Source organism: Mytilus californianus, unplaced genomic scaffold, assembly GCF_021869535.1.
Source record: "Mytilus californianus isolate M0D057914Y unplaced genomic scaffold, xbMytCali1.0.p SCAF_10, whole genome shotgun sequence".
NCBI classification, from domain to species: Eukaryota; Metazoa; Mollusca; class Bivalvia; order Mytilida; family Mytilidae; genus Mytilus; species Mytilus californianus.
Window position 1 is genome coordinate 70,763,290 of NW_026262582.1, and position 12,802 is coordinate 70,776,091.

Here is a 12,802-nt window from a genome sequence, read left to right on the forward strand (position 1 = left end):
CTTTGAATTTGGATCATAATTACGGGATGAGAAGTAAGTAGTGCATGCGAAGAATTCTAAAAAAAAATTGTAGTTAACTGGCGCGAGACCACAGTTATTTCGTTGTGCATTTCTTTTTTGACAATAAATTCAAATGAAAAACAACCGCTCCCCATTTTTTTCTATTCGTTATATTTTAGCACCCCATTATTCTCTTTTTTTATCATATCATTTTTTGTTCATTTTTTTGTCCATTCTGTAGTCTTTGTCCATTATTCTGTGTTATATGAACACCCATCCAGACCTTCATTCATGTATATGGCAGGCATCATTATTTGTCTAGTAACACAAAAATATTTAGAACTAAATGTACATTTTAGTCTTTTAGTTTATAGTTTACATAATAGTTAAATCTAAAAGAGATACTACAAAGCCAATGAAAAATAATTACATTTTCAAAATATTAATTCAAATAAATCCTGACAAAACAATTCAAATTAGGTTAAAAACGGGAAGAAAAGAGTTGTATATTAGATCTTTTGGAGAAAAATACATTTGTGGATGTAGGTGTAAATTAAAGATGGTCGTGGAAGCGCACATCTCGTCAATGTTTCTTATTAGCAATTCAAAATTTTAATTTTTCTCTGAAAACTTAAGATTCTGTGCAAAGGGAGGCAAATCAAATTTACCAAAAAGTAGCCACATTGCCAGCTGATGGTGCTATATCAGCAGGTGCTCTATCAGCAGCTTAGTGATCTAGACCTTACTGAATGATATATGCATTCCCTTATAAAACCAAAAACAAAAAAGAGCAGATTTAATCTTTAATAAGTTAATTCAACAGTTCCTACTTTTCGCAACCACCTTAACTTCACGTAAATGGAAGTATCCCTTGAGTCTTAAGGCAATCTTGACATACTGTCCTCTTATAGGGTAGAAGCAATTCACAATTAAGTGCTGTCCATCCTTAGCCGGGCCTTTGTATCTCTTGCATAGCACCATGGATCGTAAAGTGGGACCAACCGTAATTTCCATTTCACGGAGTCTGTGACCTAAAATGAATATGAAAATGTTCAACACTGTGCAGGCAGTATACTATAAATACATAATCATGCAACTCTGAACAAATATACCAGTTCCTGCATTAAAAAGAAATTTGTGCAAATCAGAAAAGAAACGTTCAGAATATCACTGTATGCCTGTCATTCCAACAATTCATGCAAGACAGATTTTTCAATTCAACATGTTTGACATGTATCACTCAATCTTTCAATTTCATGCAGAATAAAGTAGCAGTTTGTTCTTGCCAGAAACTTAAGACGAAAGGCCCAAAATTCATCTACGTCTGTAAAATATGGCTACTTTGCTTGCTTGTAATGTGAAATTAACTATAATCACAGCAGCTTCGCTTTTCAAGGATTTCGGACTTAAGCTTATTACAAGATTCTATACAAAAAACTTATCAAACGAAAAAATAGTCCGACACACCAATGGTCCGACAAATGAAGAAAGAAAGGGATGATCCTTTCAATTGACACGGAAAAGGCCGGTTGGTTGATAAGAACGGGTAATTTTGCGTTAAAATAATATTAACTGAAAGTTACAAAAAAGTATAAAAATGAAAACTATAACCTTTTATTTAGGTAAATGTGTTTTCAAGTTATAATCATTTGAAAATTAAAAAAATTAAAATCCCATAGGGTTCTATAGTAAACCCCTCCCTTCTTTTGGCCCCTCAAAGTACCCCATTTTAGACCCCAATGCACAAACGAAACCCTGATTGCACCACTAGACATGTTAGTCTAACATATTGTGAAACCTTAAGTAAATCTGACTAGCGGTTTTGGAGAACGGGTGCGGACAAGTTCATTTAAAAAAGTGGCGGAAGAGGAAGAGGGAAGAGGGAATAATAATAATAATAATAAGAAGAACTGAGCAAAAACAAAAAGTCTTCCCAAACTTCGTTTGGGAGACTTAAATATACAGCAGTCAGGAAAATAAGAATTGAGCAACCTGAACCCCACAAAAAACAGAGATTGAATATATGTTCCTTAGGGATCAGCAGTTCCTAATCCACTAGAGACACCCATTATGTAAATCTTGTCGTAAACTAGCCATTTGGTGAGTCAACATCCTGTATTTTAAGACGTCATGAAACAAATGATAGCGTATATATAAAAATAAGAAGATGCGGTATGATTGCCAATGAGACAACTCTCCACATGGACCAAATGACACTGAAACTATAGGTCACCGTACGGCCTTCAACAAAGAGCAAAGTCCATACCGCATAGTCAGCTATAAAAGTCCCCGAAATGACAAATGTAAAGCTATTCAAACGATAAAACTAAAGGCCTGATCTATGTACAAAATAATGAACGAAAAACAAATATGATATACATCAACAAACGACAACCACTGAATTACAGGCTCCTTATTTGAGACAGGCACATACAGAATGTGGCGAGGTAAAACATGTTTGACGGGCGCAAAACCCTCCACTTACCTTGGACAGTGGTGCAACAGCACAACACAAGAACAAACTATACAAAACAATAAACGAATAACAAATATGATATACAGAAACAAAAAACAACCACTGAATTACAGGCTACTGACTTGGAACAGACACAAAAAAAAATGTGGCGGGATTAAACATGTTAGCGGGCACAGAACCCTCTCCCTCACCCGGGACAGTGGTGTAACAGTACAACATATGAACAAGCTATAAAAATCAGTTGAAAAGGGTTTACTCATCAGATGGATACAAAGCAAAAACAAGTAACACAGAGTGGACGTGGCAGGGTACTTATACATCCCCACAACAAAACGACACTAAGTACAGATCTGAGAGTACTCGCAGTTACTGACAGCTAGTTCAAAGCCAATAACAACTAATAAAACTAGACAAAGTGATGCCTCCGCACTCCACTCTGAAGTAACTGAATTATAACAAAGTCAATGTAGGACTTTCTTTGAGTTATTGTGTCTAGGAGACACAAATGATGCCCCCGCTGATGCAAAGTGTTATTTTTAAATAATTTAATTTTGGATGTAACGCGTCTTCTGATTGGCTGAAAGTGTTTTGTCTATCCGCTTATAGACATAATTTTGTCATGTGACCGTGACGTCATCAACGTTTTTATCATGATTTACGCCTTTTTAGAATTAAATTATAAGGAATGACTGTAATATTTTTTCTGTCTATTCGAAATATACACTACGCGGTTTATTCAGTGTGCACCTCATTTTTGATGTTATTTCTTCATAGACAGAAAAAATATTACAGTCATTCCTTAAATACACAAAGTTGAGCATAGGAGCACATAGGTCTATGGTTCACTGTAGGAGGAGTTATCCGGAGAAGCTATGCACCTCTTATGCAAGTGTATACTCCAAAAATGACAAAGTTCAACTATCTCCCAAAAGAGCAAATATCAATAAAAATCTAACCTGACCACATGAACACCTTCAATATATGTACAAACAGCCAGCAAAGTGAAAAATTCCTAGCATTCAAACTGTAGGAGGAGTTAACCGTAAACGCTATGCATAATGCACCTCTTATTCAAGTAAATACTCCAAAAAATGATAAAGTTCAATTATCTTCCAAAAGAGCAAATATTAATAAAAATCAAAACCCTAACCACATGCACACTTTCAATATATGTACAAACAGCCAGCAAAGTAAAAACACAGTACACATCCAACATCCAATGGATTTAGTGTAAAGACGTGTCCTAAACAGTCAGAGAAAATCATGACCTTGTGCAATGTAAGTTTTCTTGTCTAGCCCTAGCTAAGACACATCCAAATTCATTAACCGTCGGTACAAATAAATTTTAAGTATCTCTGATACCTAGTCGAGCGCTAAATTATCGATATTGTTTAGACAAGGTCGCAAAACTACATGGATATGGAACAAATAAAATTTGCTGAAATATACCACACACTAAATAGAGCAAAAACAATAGCACGCTTGAACCCATTCAAAAAATATATAGGGATAAACTCCTGTGCCTTTGGAAGAGTAAGCCGCATTTCCGGCTTAATGCAATTCGTATATCAAACAATTATATTATTATCAGATGACTTTTATATATGTGCTTCTTATATTCCTTCATTTTCATCTACACATTTTGAATATGATTTTATTATGCTATCATGAGTACAGCACACTATCTAGTAGAGCTAAAAATATTGGTTATTAGAGATTTAAACTCCGGAACAGGAGAATTACAAGACTGTATCAAAAATGATTCTTCACAGAAAATTATCTATTTGGTTTGGATTTGCTACCTTCAGACTATGCAATTGATATAGAAAACAAATGAATTTACCAAGAAATATTGAGCAGGATCTGCTTACCCTTCAGGAGCAGATGAGATCACTCCCATTTTTGATGGGGTTCGTGTTGCTCAGTCTTTAGTTTTCTATGTTGTGTTTTGTGTACTGTTGTTCACCTGTTGGTCTTTTTCTTTTTAAGCCATGGCGTTGTCCATTTATTTTCGACTTATGAGTTTGCATGTCCCTTTGGTATAATTTGCCCCTCTTTGAATACACATGGTAAAAATATTTTTGATCTCTGCTTACCCTCAGGGCTACGTATAACAAAATGCAAGATTATTAGGAGACTCGTTAGGTTATCATACTTATACACACACACCGCGTCTAAAAATGGTTTTAGCACTGTTGGTTATGCTTTAATAAGTTAGAGTCTCCTGTCCTCAGTTTAATATTTCAAGACAAATGACTTAACATATCTCTCAGATAATGCTAAGATTGATTAATCTTTAAAATGTTTAATTGATGAGAACCACAGTAGATATAGTGTAAGGCTGGGATCGTGTTTTTCGAGTGATTTGATCTGTTTTTTTTTTATCGTGACCATGTTTTTTCGAGTGAATATCATCAAAATGTAAACAAACAGACTTCCTTCCTGGTAAGTCGTACAAAAAGAGGCTAGAACCTTATATACAAGAGCATAGAAGTTGAATTAATATTTGTGATAAAAAGATAATTTTAACCCTACATTATTTTGTTTTAAAAACGTTTAATTTAGCCTTACAAAGCTTTATTCCAAAATATAGATTAAAGCCATTTCTATACATATACCATTGGATAGTAAATTCATTTTTATATGTCCGTATTTTTTCGAGAGCAGTCCGTGTTTTTTTCGAGTGTGTTGTGACCGGGCAAAAGTGGACATCACTTCTTATTAACTTATTTATAAAATTTATATCTAAATTTTATGTGAAATGAATAAAGTCAATTATTTAATCAAAAATTGTGTAAAGAAATGTCTCAATTTTATTAACATGTAACGATATTTCTTTACAAGGCTTTTTGTGTAATAAATAACAACTAAGTGTCAGTATATTTTCTCAAAGACGGCAATTTGTTTCAAGATAATACTTTTGATAAATAATAGATAAGGTAACAGCTTTACATAGTCTTAAGTTTTCTTATGTAAAGAATAATTAATTATGTAGTCTTTTCAATTAGCGCTTATTCAGCCAAAAACCCAAACGACAGATTTTTGTTATGTAATAAGACAAGAGGACCGTTCAAGGTTCTCAATCACGTAAACTTTGTTAGATAATATAATAAACCTGTAGTGTACCAATTCTAGGAATGTTAACTTTGATCATAGTATTAATATTTACCAACACTTTTTACAAAAAAAAAGTCCCATTTAAGGATATAAAATCTAAGACAAATAAGTTATTTTAGAAGTTTTTTACTATCCATGTTATTTTTAACATGGTTAAACAGACTGGTTCCTGTATTAGAAATTGTATCTCCTAAAAGAAACAAAATCTAAAACAAATAAGATATTTTAGATTTAAAAAGTTTTATCTATTCTTTAAACTTTTAACATGTTTAAATAGACTGAAACATGAAATGGCGAATATAATTTAAAAACTATTAAGACTATAAAACCTTACCTCCATCAAGTATCAAGCAATGCCTCAGGGGAATGGATAAACAAACTCCAAGTTTTATAAGTTTTCAAACCGCTATCCCATAAGGAATACAGGGATTAAACTGAGAATCTATATGTATATATATTCTGTTTAGTATTAAATTCTTAATTAAGATCCATTTATTACATCGGTGATCCGTTTATTTGGCAATCGCCAATGGCAGTCAGCAGGGTTTAAGAACATTTGTTGTTCGACCTGTTAGTCAAATGCGTTTTGTTAAAAGATACTTTTTCACTTATTTGGTCTTTTGGAAAATGTTGTTTGTGCTGTATTTAGACCCCTCTAACAAGAAATTTGTTTTGCATGCACACGTATAAAAATTGCGGTTTTAATCCAACGCAATCATAGGTTTGAACGTTGTTTTCAATTTAGACTTGTATATATATATATATATATATGCATTATGTAAATAATTCACTCGCACTAATAGGTATAAATAGAGTTTAATCATAGTTTTTACATTTGTGTATTCTTTTTTAGGAGATTAACATTTATGAAATACTGTATATAACCCTTTTTATCATTTTACTATTTAATTTTAATTCCCAATCTAGTAAAATTTAGGGCTTTTAATGCCGTGTGACACGGGTGCCTCCGATAATGGAGGAATCTACTCAGAGAAAACGAAGTACCTCACCTTGAAACAAAGTCACATGACTTTTGTATTTTTGTGGCGTTGGTGGTCACTTGCAAAGTGACCGTAAATAAAGAAAGTTCTTATTTCTATTTCTCTATATTTTTCCAGGTGAGTCAAACATTTTAATAGTTGTCTAATATAAATCTTAATTCATATGATATTCAGTGAAATCTAATATCGTAAAGTATTCACAAACTTGTGTAAACATATTTAATCTTTGAATTGAAAAGAGTAGTTAAAAGATTCTGCAATTAAAACTTAGTTATATCCAACGAAGTGATTAAACTATTTAAGTGTAAATATTTAATGTGTGTTTTTATGTGTAAAAAGGCAAAGTTATGTGTCATAATTAGCAAGGTTATTTTTCTTATTTTATTCATAGTTGTTTTATTTAATCTATGTATCGGTGCGCTGCTACAAGGTATTGAAGGTGGCACGGTAGTATTTCCTGGCCCATAGGGATAATGATAGCCTTTTTAGAATTTTCACCACTTTCTAACACTGCCCAAAATTCGACATACAAAGTAAACTGAAGTACTTTCATTATAATATTCAGAAATGAATTTGAATATGTATCATGACCGTTTACTTTTTTTTGCTATTTTTATAAACCTAAGCCACTAGTGCTTTTAGGTATTTTATCATGCAGTGAAAACAAAATTAAAAAAAATTCTCAAAAATTCATTTTCACCTGTATGTAAAATTATTTCATATTTTTCTACACCTGATTCATCCCTCAGTTTGGGAAAGTATGTTCAGTAGATACTGTATTTTTTGTCTAATCACACTGTTCAGATACATTGACTTAAGTAGGGTACACAAAAGAGCAACCTAAATTCCGGAATGTAAATACTACCGTGCCACCTGTAATGGTTATTAGTCAAGTTATCTCCCATATGAAAACAGCATTTTCATAATCACATCAAAATTAAAATAATCATGGGAGTCCAAGTGAAAATGTACTTTTCAAAGACTCAGTAGGTAAATCTCAAGTCAAAGACCACGCGTTTACACGCAAACAATGTTCAGTAAATGTTAAAAAGGTCAAATACATCTTCAACAAGGATGTTCAAAGTCTCGGTACATGAATCAGCAATTGCAGCAGGCCCGTGTTTTTGTGTAAATAGCGCATTTTCAAAATTAGTTATTGTACTGGTTTATATTGTCTGTCAGCTTTATTATCATAAGTCACGATTCCTAGTTTCATGTTAAAGCTAACAAAGCAAGTTTTATAATACGAGTATGCAAAAAACAATCAGTCTAAATTTATCATTGAAACTTAGTCAAAATTCATATTTGGTAATTAAGGGGTCAGGGATGGGGTAAACGTAATATGTAATCATAATCGATTGTAATTGCATTTTTCCAAGTAATCGTCAATATTTTCGATTACATTTAATCGTAATTTAATCGATTACAGCAAAAATTTTCATCATCGATTACTTTTCGATTACATTTCGTTTACTTTATAGATAAATACAACCGAGTTAAGATGAAAATGGACAACTGCCTGTACTATTCATTTTATGGTACAGATTAAATAGAATGTATAAATAGGACTTGAGAATTCTATCAAATATCTTATTCAGTTTTATGTTTGCCTTAAAGCAGCCTTATGTTCAACCAGATTTCCTGACAATTTTTACTGTATTTCCAGCTTTTCAAACAAATGACTTACATTTCTTGAAAAAACTTTAAGATCTTCAATATATATATATTTAATTTAATTTCCCCCAAAATGAGATTTATCTAGTTTTTATGTCCAAGTCTATAGGATATCTTCCAAGCTCCCCATAAATCATGTAAGAGGGTGTTGATGTTTTCAAACCTAATAATGATTAACATAATTTTAGTTGTACCCTTTCAATTATCTCATTATTTCCAATACCCCATACTTCACAACCGTAGAGTAATATTGGCTTCACCATTTCATCAAAAAGTCCAACTGACTACATATAGAAAGATTATGTAGAAGACCTAGTCTTAACACTTCGTAAAGAGCCTTAGTAGCCTTTTCTACATTAAATTGCTTCGTTTTATTAAAATTACCTGTTCTTGTTAGAATTATGCCTAAATAATTAAATTCATCAACGATATCAAATTTTTATTTTTTTCATTGAAGAAAAATTGAAAATTACATGATGATCGTCTCCATGAAAAAACTACGACCTTTGTTTTATCAACATTTACGTTTAGCCGCTATACATCTGTGTAATCTAGAAAACAATCTAATATATTTTTGGAGTTCAGTTGCGGATTCGGCCATCAATACAGTATCATCAGCATACAGAATAATAAAAGGTTTTAAAAATATGTTATGTTTTTCTTCAAGCTCTGTTGAGACTGATTTTAAGCCTGCTATATTACATATTTGCAAAAATGAATCAAGATCGTTCAAAAATAGAGAAAAAAGAAAAGGCGATAAATTTTCGCCTTGTCTAACCCCGTTATTACATGGGAAAAAATCAGACATGGAATTGTTATATGAAATACATGACTTAGTACCTTGATTCATATTTACAATAACAATATACATACATCCATTCATATTATTCAAAAGCATTTTATACCACAGTGCGTCTCGCCAAATCGTGTCAAACGCTTTTTCAAAGTCGAAGAATGCACAAAATAATTTCTTTCTTTTTTAATTTTAAAATTTCAAACAATGAATGAATTTCAAATACATAATCAATTGTTGAATAACCCTTTCTAAAACCACATTGGATTTCGTTTAAAATCTCAAATTCTTCAGAGAAAAGATTTTCGCTCGCATAAAATTGCGGTAAAAAGTTTCCCCATACAACTCAAAATGGTAATAGGACTTTTTTGGGGTCCAACTTGCTACCTTTATTTCTATTAAACAGGCTTAATGTTACCAATTAACCAACTATCAGGAATAATGCCAGTGCGAAATATAACGTTAAAAAATTTATCATATAATTCAATGAATAAGCCAGATGTCATCTTGACATATTCATTTATTATATGATCATCCCCAAATGCTTTATCATTTTTAAGGTTTTTTATGCTCTTAAGAATTTCGTCTTTTTTTGAAATTATCGTGTTTAAATTTTAAATTTTCATTAAGCCTGTCAACATCATTCGGCTTTAGAGTTGGAATATTTATATTTTCATCATCTGGGGCGGCGTTCAAGTTTTTAAAAAATCGAACAATTTTGCAATTGGGATGTCGGGTTGGTCTCTTTTTTTTTCTCCTGTTCAATAACTTCCAATACTCTTTTGAGTTATTGGATCTCAATATGTTTATTTTTTAGCCATTTTTTTTCTATGTGCAGTAATTGCTTTATCTAATGTCTTTTTATATAATTTCTCCGAAGATTTCATAATTTGGCAGTTTTGTTCTGACCTATTGTTCTTAAATTTTCTTTTAAGCTTGCGATAATTTTGGCAAGCAAATTTACAGTCACTGTCAAACCATTCGTTGTCCAATTCTACTGGCTTGTTTTTAGATTTCTTCGAACCTCTAGTTCTAGTAACCCCAAATGTTGCCTTGGCAGAGTCCAAAAATAAGTCACACATGTTATTAACAATCATGTTCAATTCATTTTTATTCATATTTGCTTCAACTTTATCAATTTCTTCAATTAGAGCATAAACCCCTTCCAAATCTATCCCATTTTGAAAGTTTTATCATTATCCCAATTTTTGATATTTTCTGGACGATTACATGTATCTGTTCAAGCATTTAAACACTGATTTCTTTCAACAACTTGTTTAGTGCTCGCCAAAGTTATCTCTAATGGGGAATGAACATCAGAATATAAAGTAGAACAATCAAGTACATGAAAATTAGTAAAATATTTTAACAACTCAGCACTACTAATACAATAATCTACAATACTGCTATTTCTACATGTTAATTTACCATACTGTCTATCATCACCAATTCGACTATTTACAATACATAAATTCTATCCTTTGCATAAGTCTAACAATCGTTTACCGTATCCATTTTTTACTCTGTCAAAAGAATTTCTTTTCTTTGGAATATTAAATTCATCAAGAATATATACTTTATTTTCTATAAAATCAGTTAGATTATTTGTATGTTTATCATTATGTATAATAAAAAAATCGTCGTCGTCTGCTGTTCGTCCGTTAAAATCTCCAAGTAATGACACATATTTATAAGTATTAGAAAAAATAATGTATTCATTTTCTAACTGACTGTAAGCATCTTGAGATGAGTAGTTTGTGTATTCCGGAGGAATATATACTATGCCAAAAACTATATCATCGTCAATACTAAGTAAATCTGACGAAATTTTGAACCAAAGAACAAACTGACTGTCAGTTGTTAACACTTTTATTTTATTTGCTAGTTCTAATTTGTATCCTAAAGTTATCCCCCCTGACCTATTTCTTGACACTTTGTTTCTGTTTTTTTCATTTTGAATTCATAACCTGGTAAATCAATAATATCTATATCGTCAGTTTTTGTTTCAACTAAACAAATTATATCGTTATCATTTAAGGGCATACGATACAGTAGAGATTCCTCGTTGATTTTTTCTTGACATTTTAGTACTAGGTCAATTTTGATGTTTACTTTTGAAATATGCAAAGAAAAATTTACCTTCATGACTTACTTTTTGAGATAATTTGGTTCGAAATTTGCATATTTGAAGGGAAAACCCTGAAATTTCATAAATAAGGACTTTTAAGGAAAGTAACAATACTTTTGAACGAACAGTCATAACTTAACCGGGTTTTTCGTAAAATGTTCCCTTGATCCATGGCATCACCATGCTGTAACAAGTTTAAGGTTCAACAAAATTGATATTTTCTGAAATTATATTACTATAAGAAAAATGAAGAAATTGACAATATTTTTGCGTCTATTCAGAAGTGCAGAACGATCGTTAATTTTTTCTTAAAAATTTTGCGGATCAGTCTTTAAACATAACTTAATTGATTGCAAAAGAAAAAAAACTGGGGGTCCATTTGCTTGTTTTTGCAATAAAAGCAATAAACCTTGATTTTTAATGGCTAACGAGACGTTTGCCAATAAGGCGCTTAACTACGTTGAAATAAGTTTTAATCGCAACAACGTCGTGTAATCATTCCCGCCGTTCACGATTACGCTGTCAAGTTCAGTGGTATATCCAAGTTTTTTTTTCGAAAGCAATAATATTAATCATCAAAATTTTTAAAGCTGGTTACTCGTAAAATAGCATAAAATATTTGCCAAACCTTTATGAATTGTTACGAAACTTGGATACAAAAAGTATTCTAGTAAATTACTTTTAGAAAAGAAATGTTCGGAAACAAAAAAGATAAATCTGAAAAAAAAATAATTTGCATCTCTGTCCGACATTAGTCCTTCAATTCATGTAGACAACAAAGCTTGAGCATAATTTTAATTATTCAAAGGCCCGGACATGACAAAATATGAAACAAGGTAAGTGGGATAATATAAAAATAAGGACAGTTGGTATGATTGTCAATGAGACAATGATCAACCATAGTTCAAATTACGAAGATAAACACAATTAAAGGTCACCGTACGGCCTTCAAAAAAAAAGCCACACCGTATAATCATCTTTAAAAAGCCCCGCCATGAACATGTGTACGGAAGCCGGTTAGTGTCATGGTAGAGTTTTATTTTTAAGTCGTTATAACGACTTAGCTAACTTGTTATAACGACTTAGATTATCTAACTCGTTATAACAACTTAGCTAACTTGTTATAACGACTTAGCTAATTCGTCTAAACAACGTAGCTAACTCGTTTAAACGACTTAGCTAATCGAACTCGTTATAACAACTAAGCTAACTTGTTATAACGACTTAGCTAATTTGTTTAAACAACTTAGCTAATTTGTTTAAACAACTTAGCTAACTCGTTTAAACGACTTAACTAACTCGTTAAAATGACTTAGCTAATTCGTTTAAACGACTTAGCTAACTCGTTATAACGACTTAACTTATCGAACTCGTTATAACAACTTAGCTAACTTGTTATAACGACTTAGCTAAGTCGTTATAACGAGTAAGATAAGTTGTTTAAACGAGTTAGCTAAGTCGTTATAACAAGTAAGCTAAGTTGTTATAACTTACAGAAAGACTTCATATTTGGTCAGCAGCTTAACAGCAATGAGTTCCAACGTGTGAACACTTTTCTGGTCTGTCAGATACCTAATTCATGTGTGCCGATACATCGAATTTTTCTCTCTCAA

At 31.8% G+C, this 12,802-nt stretch overlaps 1 long non-coding RNA gene across 1 annotated transcript in view; it reads right to left on the bottom strand.

The window, feature by feature from the left end:
- Positions 1 to 791: 791 nt before the first annotated feature.
- Positions 792 to 12,802, bottom strand: part of LOC127718458 (uncharacterized) — an 80,127-nt gene continuing 68,116 nt past the window's right edge. The window contains exon 4 of the long non-coding RNA XR_007989841.1: positions 792 to 1,031. This is a non-coding gene — a long non-coding RNA (uncharacterized LOC127718458). The remainder of the gene's footprint in view (positions 1,032 to 12,802) is intronic.